The following is a 9,903-nucleotide window of genomic DNA, read 5'->3' on the forward strand; positions in this document are numbered from 1 at the left end:
GCCTGGCAATCTGCTTCCACAAATGAGCCAATAAAAACCCTATGGATCACAGACTTTATTGACTCACGTGCTTTGCACACGTCATTAGGAGGGATTGCTCACTGGAGGAGGACGTCACGCTTGGTGAAGTGGAGGGCCAGCGAGGGCAAGGGAGGCCCTCGGTGAGACGGAATGACACCGTAGCTGCAATGACGGATTCAAGCTAATAACCGTGACCGGGCAGTGTTTCGTTCTGTTGTACATGGGGTCACCATGAGTCAGAGCCGACTCGAGGGCACCTAACAACAACGTCAGGGGAAAAGGAGGGAAGGTGTCCAGTTAACAGAGCTCACACTAAGACAGCAGCCTTCCAGCTTTGGTGGGTGTGAGCTTCCTGGCACCCTGCAGTCTTCATTAAAGAACACCTGCTCAGCCATTCGGGTGTGATGGGCTGCACTGGGCCCAGGAGTTGCAGTCACAAGGATCCTGGGAGTCCTAGGAAGATGGTCGGTGGACAGAGGTGGCCAAGGAGTAATGAGGGGTGATTTAGCTCCTCCCCTAATCTCCAGTGCCCATCCCCCAACCCACGCAGTAAAAGTACAGTCTAAACAGAGTCCATTTGTTATGGTTGCTTTGTGTCCCCCAGAAAGACATGTTGACGTCCTCATGCCTACATCTGTGAACGTGGCCTTGTTTGGAAATCCGGGGCTTGAGGTTGTGGTAGGTTAGCATGAGGTCGTGCTGGAGCGGTGTAGGTCCTATTCCAATGTCTTTATAGGGAGAGGACAAGAGACAGGGAGACACACGCAGAGGGAAGACACCCTGTGACGATGGAGGCAGAGGTTGGAGTGATGCGGCCACAAGTCAAGGAACGCCCGGGGCCACCAGGAGTGGAAGAGGCAAGGAAGGATCTGCCCCGAGCGCTTTCAGAGAGAGGACGGCCCTGCGCACACCCCGCATTCAGACTTTCGGCCTCCAGAACTGAGAATAAACGTCTGTCATGTTAAGCCCCCCACTTTACGGTACTTTGTTACAGCCACCCCCAAACTCTCAGACACTGCCCTCATCCTTACACATCTGGGCTCTGGGCTTCACCTGCACCCCTCTGTGGCATCCACCCCACGTGTGCCCAAGCCCGTCACGACGGCTCATTGAAGATACCGAGCTTGCTATAGGGATCAGCCTTCAGTGAGCAGAAGAGAGGCAGGTGGTGGCCCCTCTACCTCCCTGGGGTGACATGCACCAGCTGGGACAGACAAGTGGGGGAACTCATGTGCGGTGACATGGCCTGGGGAGGTGGGATGGTCATGTCACCCAGGACAGCATCCTGTGTGCCCACCAGCTGGGGACTGCCACCATGGTCCCCAGAGCAGTGGTGCCTTTGCTAGTTTCAAGTCAGGGCTGGAGGCTCAGGGACTTCAGTGACTTGCCTAAGGTCCTGCAGCCCCAAAGGGCAGGCGGGGTTCAACTCCAGACAGGTCTGGTGGGTGCCCTCCCCGGTGATGGTGGGCGCAAATCTTGTGATGGGGACAGGTGAGCCAACAGAGTTGGGCCCTGGCAGCCATGAGCCCTGAAACTGGCTGGACACCAGCCCTCAGGTCAGGAGCCTCCAAGGCCTGTGTAAATGCAAATATTGCCTGAAAGACAGACTCACTAATTGTTATCGGGGCACATGGTGTGGATAAAAAACATATAATTTCACTCTGAAGTCACGTTCACAGAAATATAGTGTCTACAACGGGAGGTTATGATCCCAATGTATTGTGCCTTGATCAAGCCATACCTGAGGTCTTAGTATTAGCAGTGAGCATGAGGAAAGACAAGGATAAATGGAAGCTTGAAAGCTGCCTTGTTCTGGTGGTCCCAGGGGCAGAAGTAGAGCCCAGAGCATTCTATTGAGGATTCAGAGGCTGCAACCAGGCTCAGTGGGAATGAGTTCCACACTCGATTACTGATGTCTACATGGGTGAGGTGAGCAGCCAGCTTCCTGCTTAGGTGAAATTGCAGCTGGGATGGGAAAGAGGGCTGAGGACTTCTCATTAGTGATTTTTATTAATGAAAGTAAACTTCAAATGCAATTGAGGATTTTAAAGACTTCAAGTTTATGATACCTTGCTTGCTGAAAGTGAAGAGGACTTGAAGCACTTACTGAGGAAGATCAAAGACCACAGCCTTCAGTATGGATTGCACCTCAACAGAAAGAAAACAAAAATCCTCACAACTGGGCCAACGAGCAACATCATGATAAGTGGAGAAAAGATTGATGTTGTCAAGGATTTCATTTTACTTGAATCTACAATCAACACCCATGGAAGCAGCAGTCAAGAAATCAAAGGATGCATTGCATTGGGCAAATCTGCTGCAAAAGATTTCTTTAAAGTGTTAAAAAGCAAAGATGTCACCTTGGAGACTAAGGTGTGCTTGACCCAAGCCATGGTGTTTTTAATCGCCTCATATGCATGCAGAAGTTGGACAATGAATAAGGAAGACCTGAGAAGAATCAGTGACTTTGAATTAAGGTGTTGGAGAAGAATATTGAATATACCATGGGCTGCCAGAAGAACGAACAAATAAATCTATCTTGGAAGAAGTACAGCCAGAACGCTCCTTAGAAGCAAGGTTGGTGAGACTTCATCTCACATACTTTGGACATGTTGTCAGGAGGGATCAGTCCCTGGAGAAGGACATCATGCTTGGTCAAGTAGAGGATCAGAGAAAAAGAGGAAGACCCTCAGTGAAATGGATGGGCACAGTGGCTGCAACAGTGGGCTCAAGCATAACAAAGATTGTGAGGATGGCTCAGGACCGGGCAGTGTTTCGTTCTGTTGTACGTGGGGTTGCTATGAGTCAGAACTGACCTGATGACGCCAAACAACAACGACAAGTTTGTGATGCTTATGTGGTGTGGTGATCTGAAAGTAAGTAGTAGCATCAAATATGGGGAAAAAACATTGTGGTGAAATGCAATTTTTGGAGCAGATGGTGATTTTATAAACTAGCAGGCAAGTCCCGTAGAAAATTAGCTCATCTGGCACATTGGTGGTTAGAAACAGTGGGTGTCTCGGTTAAAAAAATGGGAGCTGGGCTAGCCAGATGGCGCGGGCATGTTTTGGGTCTCGGCTATTGTTCTAACCACAATAGCTCCATTTTCATCAGCTGTAGGGACGGTGGTTGTGTTCAGAGCTTCCCTGTGAAGGCACATTTCTGCACCTGGAACAGTGTGAGGACTGGTGTTGTGAGTAGTTGTAATCAGCCTTGAGGGCGGGGTGGGGGCTTGCCCTGCACACCCACTGTAGCCAGCAGGTTCTTGGTGAATATTTGCATGTTGTCTTAATCTCCTAGCGCTGCTGTAACAGAAACACCCCAAGTAGGTGGCTGTAAAGCGCATAAAGTGATCTCCTCACAGTTCTGGAGGCTGGAAGTCCGAATTCAGGCCACCAGCTCTAGTGGAAGGCTTTCTCTGTTGGCCTTGGGGGAAGCTCGTTGTCTCAGCTTCTGCAGCCTCAGCATTCTCTGGTTCCTTGGAGATCTAACCTGGCATCTAGCTTCTCTTGTTCGTGCTTCCTTCAGGGTCCAACCTGATCTTTTATAACTCAGATGTGATTAGGTTTAGTTCACACCCTACACTGATACGGCCTCACTAACATAACAGAGAAAACCCTATTCCCAGATGGGGTTACATCCACAGGAATATGATTGTTGTTGATGTTAGGTGCCGTCGAGGCAGTAGAGCGACCCAGTGTACAACCGAATGAAATACTGCTGGGGCCTGTGCCATCCTCTGTGTCAATCCATAGGGCCTTCCAGCCTGAGGGGCTCGTCTTCCGGCACTATACCAGACAATGTGCTGTTCTTATTCAGAAGGTTTTTACTGGCCAGTTCTTTCAGAAGTAGACGGCCAGGTCCTTCTTCCTAGTCTGTCTTAGTCTGGAAGCTCTGCTGAAACCTGTCCTCCATGGGTGACCTTGCTGATATAAGAAATACTGGTGGCAGAACTTCCAGCATCACAGCAATACACAAGCCACCACAGTAGGACAAACTGACAGATGCGTGGTGGTCCACAGGATAGGAGCTGGGATTCCAGCACATATTCTGGGGAGACACAAGGTAACATATAGCTGGAATGGACAGAGAGGAGTCCCCGGTGGTGTACACGGGTAGGTGCTCTACTACTAGCCGAAAGGTTTGGGGTTCGAACCCTCCCCGAGGCGTCTTGGAAGACAGGCCTGGTGATCGGCTTCCGAAAGGTCACAGGCTTGACAACCCTGTGGGGCACAGTTCTGCTCTGCACACTTGGGGTCTCCATGAGTCAGAATCGACTCCATGGCAGGTAATACCACCACGGTGGACAGGGGTGCACGGAGCAGGCGGTGTGTCCGCTCCCTGGCCTGGCTGCGGTGGACGGGGGTGCGCGGGGCAGGTGGTGTGTCCGCTCCCTGGCCTGGCTGCGCCGGAATGGTTGTCGCTGGTCAGCTGCCACAAATATCCAACGAGGGGCTCATCACAAAATGGGGTGCACAGATGTAGCCTTGGTCTTTAGGACCTGAGGCCCCCCAACATAGAGCCACCAGACCAGTGGAGACCCGCCCTTCAGAGCCTCCAGAGGGGACCAGGGAATCTGCATTTTTAACAAGGCCCCCAGACGATACTTGGGCTTATTCATCCTGAGAACCAGAGCTCTAGAGGGCGGTGGAGCCAGAAACGGAAGGTTCTGGATGGGCAGTGGGAGTGAAAGGAAGCAGGCCTGGTGAATGGCGGAGAGCGGTTGGGGAACTGGCAGCTGCTACGATGAAGCCAGGGGCTTGGTGGGGAGTTCAGTGCCGGCTTTGCACGTGAGCCAAGAATATTCGAGAAAAAGAATCCAGCAGTGGAAAGGCGTCCTTCCGGCCTGGCCTGGCGTGCGCCAGCGCCTCCTCTTCTGCCCCTCCTCCTTCTGCTCCTGGCTCCAGCCTTACCTCCTCCAGGAAGCCCTCCCTGATCTGCCTGGCTCAGCTCGCCTCCGGAAGCCCCCTGGGACTGCGTGAAGACAGCCCCCCTCTAGGGGTGTCTCTCAGGGTCCAGGGGTGCCCGGCTTAGCAAGGCTCAGTGAATTCATGTCCAGGGGAGGCTGAGGGCCCCAAGGAGGATGACGAGGTTGACAAGGACCTCAAGGTCCTGGTCCTTGGGAGGTTTGCTCCTCTCATTGCTCCCAGTTAAGCTGGTTTGTTTGGAGGAACAATGAGGTGGGCAGGAACCCTGGGTGTCCTGGTCCTTGGGGGTTAGCTTCTCCTTTGTCCCAGTTGAGTTGGTTTGTTGGGTTTATCCATGTGAGCACAGCTAGCAAACGTAGCTTGTGTAACGGTGAATCTGCTCACTGCAGGCTGGTTGGCCTGAGTGATGTAGGCACACACAGGGGTCAGGCTGGGGGCGCTTTTGTCTGGGTCTGGTTGTGCAGCATCCCTGAAGAGCACCCCTTCTCCCTCTGGGTCTCCCTTCTCCACAGAGACCAGGCTAGAAACCTCAGTTCTGCCAGCTGGGCAGGGGGTCGTTGAACCTTGGGCACGTGGGAGAGAGGAGGTGGTCCTGGAGGAGTGGGGATGACCAGGTAATGGTGGTGGGGGCAGAGACAAGATGGGGGTGGCAGGCCCCAGGGAGACTGGCCAACTGCTCCCTAGGTGCCCTCCGCTTGGCCTCTTCTGTCTCCTCCCCTGTTTCCGGCCTGTTGTCCAGGTGGGGTCATCTGCCGTCTGAGTTCCATGAGCATCCGTCTCCTTACAATGAGCCCGTCCTCCTTCAGCAGCTGAGTCCTGTCTATACCGCAGGGTCCAGGCCCCCAAGGTACGGAGGAAGAGGGTCCTGCTCCAGGCCCCAGGGATTGGGATTTATGTGGACTGGGGTGGGGTCCAGCCTGGGAGTGGTATGAGCTCCCCAGGCGATGCAGCTGCAAAGACAGGTGGGAGCCATCACTTGGAAGAAGGACCAATGGGCTTCCTGGCACTGCCCAAAAACCCCAAAGGGGCAGGAAGGCTGCATCCCACCAGCCCGAACCAGCTCATTCACTGAGTGGGGTACTGAGTGCCAGACACTCAGGCTTTGGGGGAACAGGGTCACAGGGAAGCTCTCCCCCACCTCCGAAGGTCACGGAACAAGAGGAGGCCGAGAGGGACAGTATAGCCGGGTCATGGGGGCTAGGGTGGCTGCTGTCCTTTCACAGGAGCAGGACATCTGGCCGTGGGGAGCGTGCCCCCCGACACACACAAACACCTCTCTGTTTACAACTAGGTCACAGGAGCAAAGGGCTGAGTGAGTAGTCCCCCCAGGACCCCAGGGGTCATGGTATCCTGGCCCCAGGCGCCAGCGGAGGGGATTCGAGGGAGGGGTAAGGGGCCTCTTTCCCTCCTTTTGACGCCCCCTGGACCCCCACTGCTTAGCCTCCCATTCAGCTCCCTGCTGGTTTGCACTAGGGTGTGAGGGGTTGCCTCATCCTGGCTCTTTCTCTCAAGAGGCTTTTGCACTCTTGCTGAGGAACAAAACCTAGGTCACCTCAATCCAGAAGGATGACCTGAGGGAGGTGGCGGAGAAAGGCCGGGCAACTCCGTCAAAGGGTCTCTCCACACCTGAGTAGACAGCTGACGTGTGTGAGTCCATCGCTGCCGCGCCACCTTCGTGACTGTGGGTGTGTGCGAGTCCATCGTTGCCGCGCCACCTTCATGACTGTGGGTGTGTGTGAGTCCATCGTTGCCGCGCCACCTTCATGACTGTTGGTGTGTGTGAGTCCATCGTTGCCGCGCCACCTTCATGACTGTGGGTGTGTGTGAGTCCATCGTTGCCGCGCCACCTTCATGACTGTGGGTGTGTGTGAGTCCATCGTTGCCACGCCACCTTCGTGACTGTGGGTGTGTGTGAGTCCATCGTTGCCACGCCACCTTCATGACTGTGGGTGTGTGTGAGTCCATCGTTGCCGCGCCACCTTCGTGACTGTGGGTGTGTGTGAGTCCATCGTTGCCACGCCACCTTCGTGACTGTGGGTGTGTGTGAGTCCATCGTTGCCGCGCCACCTTCGTGACTGTGGGTGTGTGTGAGTCCATCGTTGCCGCGCCACCTTCATGACTGTGGGTGTGTGTGAGTCCATCGTTGCCGCGCCACCTTCGTGACTGTGGGTGTGTGTGAGTCCATCGCTGCCGCGCCACCTTCGTGACTGTGGGTGTGTGTGAGTCCATCGTTGCCACGCCACCTTCATGACTGTGGGTGTGTGTGAGTCCATCGTTGCCACGCCACCATCATGACTGTGGGTGTGTGCGAGTCCATCGTTGCCGCGCCACCTTCATGACTGTGGGTGTGTGTGAGTCCATCGTTGCCGCGCCACCTTCATGACTGTGGGTGTGTGTGAGTCCATCGTTGCCGCGCCACCTTCATGACTGTTGGTGTGTGTGAGTCCATCGTTGCCGCGCCACCTTCATGACTGTGGGTGTGTGTGAGTCCATCGTTGCCGCGCCACCTTCATGACTGTGGGTGTGTGTGAGTCCATCGTTGCCGCGCCACCTTCATGACTGTGGGTGTGTGTGAGTCCATCGTTGCCGCGCCACCTTCGTGACTGTGGGTGTGTGTGAGTCCATCGTTGCCACGCCACCTTCGTGACTGTGGGTGTGTGTGAGTCCATCGTTGCCGCGCCACCTTCGTGACTGTGGGTGTGTGTGAGTCCATCGTTGCCGCGCCACCTTCGTGACTGTGGGTGTGTGTGAGTCCATCGTTGCCACGCCACCTTCGTGACTGTGGGTGTGTGTGAGTCCATCGTTGCCGCGCCACCTTCATGACTGTGGGTGTGTGTGAGTCCATCGTTGCCACGCCACCTTCGTGACTGTGGGTGTGTGTGAGTCCATCGTTGCCACGCCACCTTCGTGACTGTGGGTGTGTGTGAGTCCATCGTTGCCGCGCCACCTTCGTGACTGTGGGTGTGTGTGAGTCCATCGTTGCCACGCCACCTTCGTGACTGTGGGTGTGTGTGAGTCCATCGTTGCCGCGCCACCTTCATGACTGTGGGTGTGTGTGAGTCCATCGTTGCCGCGCCACCTTCATGACTGTGGGTGTGTGTGAGTCCATCGTTGCCGCGCCACCTTCATGACTGTTGGTGTGTGTGAGTCCATCGTTGCCGCGCCACCTTCATGACTGTGGGTGTGTGTGAGTCCATCGTTGCCGCGCCACCTTCATGACTGTGGGTGTGTGTGAGTCCATCGTTGCCGCGCCACCATCATGACTGTTGGTGTGTGTGAGTCCATCGTTGCCACGCCACCTTCATGACTGTTGGTGTGTGTGAGTCCATCGTTGCCACGCCACCTTCATGACTGTTGGTGTGTGTGAGTCCATCGTTGCCATGCCACCATCATGACTGTTGGTGTGTGTGAGTCCATCGTTGCCATGCCACCATCATGACTGTTGGTGTGTGTGAGTCCATCGTTGCCACGCCACCATCATGACTGTTGGTGTGTGCGAGTCCATCGTTGCCACGCCACCATCATGACTGTTGGTGTGTGCGAGTCCATCGTTGCCACGCCACCATCATGACTGTTGGTGTGTGCGAGTCCATCGTTGCCACGCCACCATCATGACTGTTGGTGTGTGCGAGTCCATCGTTGCCACGCCACCATCATGACTGTTGGTGTGTGCGAGTCCATCGTTGCCACGCCACCATCATGACTGTTGGTGTGTGCGAGTCCATCGTTGCCACGCCACCATCATGACTGTTGGTGTGTGCGAGTCCATCGTTGCCATGCCACCTTCATGACTGTTGGTGTGTGTGAGTCCATCGTTGCCACGCCACCTTCATGACTGTTGGTGTGTGTGAGTCCATCGTTGCCATGCCACCATCATGACTGTTGGTGTGTGTGAGTCCATCGTTGCCAGGCCACCTTCATGACTGTTGGTGTGTGTGAGTCCATTGTTGCCACGCCACCTTCATGGCAGTTGGTGTGTGTGAGTCCATCGTTGCCACACCACCTTCATGACTGTTGGTGTGTGTGAGTCTACTGCTGTGTTTGTTGTGTCATTCCATTTGACGGAGGGTTTCCCCCGTGTTCTTGGCCCTCTGTTTACCAACTGTGATGTCCTTTTCTGGCCATGGGCAAGGTCTTTAGGAGGCCTGAGTGAGAGAAAGCCTGTGTGCTGGGCACACAGTAGGTGCTCCATTACTGTTCCATTTGCCCCCCAGTGTGGCCTTTCCCCGTGCCCAGGAAGGGTGGGGGCCAGCTCTGAGAACACCCTGGCCTTCACAGCAAACCCTCCTCACCAGTGGCCTGTCCTCCCAAAGCTGCCCGCCTCTTCTGCCTCTGGACCATCACTCCCTGTGGACACAGGAGGCCTGGCACAGCCCACCTCCCAGCTCTTTCCCAGCCCACCTCCTCCTGACTATAGAGGGGCTGATTCCGCAAACCCATACTGACCCCTGCTGGCAAGCAAGGACTTTGCTGCAGGTTGTGAGGTGATCATTTTCAAATGCAAGGAGCCCTGGTGGTACAGTGGTTAAGCACTCAGCTGCTAACCTAAGGGTCAGCGGTTTGAACCCACCAGCCGCTCCACGGCAGAAAGATGTGGCAGTCTGCTTCCGTTAAGATGACAGCCTTGGAAACCCTGTGGGGCAGTTCTACTCTGTCCTACAGGGTGGCTATGAGTAGGAATCAACTCTTCAGAAATGGGTTTGGCTTATTTTATTTTTTTCCCAAAGGTGGACTAAAGACTCCTGGAGAAAGGGGAAGCAGGAAACATGGAGGCAAGAACAAGTCAGGAGGGAGTCCAGGCCAGAGGCTGGAGTCACGGTCTAGAGTCTGGGGGCTGAGAGAGTTCTCCATGGCTCAGAGTGCGGGACCGGGTCTGCAGGGGGACGCCCCGTTGGCAAAGCTGGGAGGTGACACCCGCTCAGCTCACCCACAGAAAAAGGCACCTGAGACATGG

This window comes from Loxodonta africana, chromosome 7, assembly GCF_030014295.1.
Source record: "Loxodonta africana isolate mLoxAfr1 chromosome 7, mLoxAfr1.hap2, whole genome shotgun sequence".
NCBI lineage: Eukaryota > Metazoa > Chordata > Mammalia > Proboscidea > Elephantidae > Loxodonta > Loxodonta africana.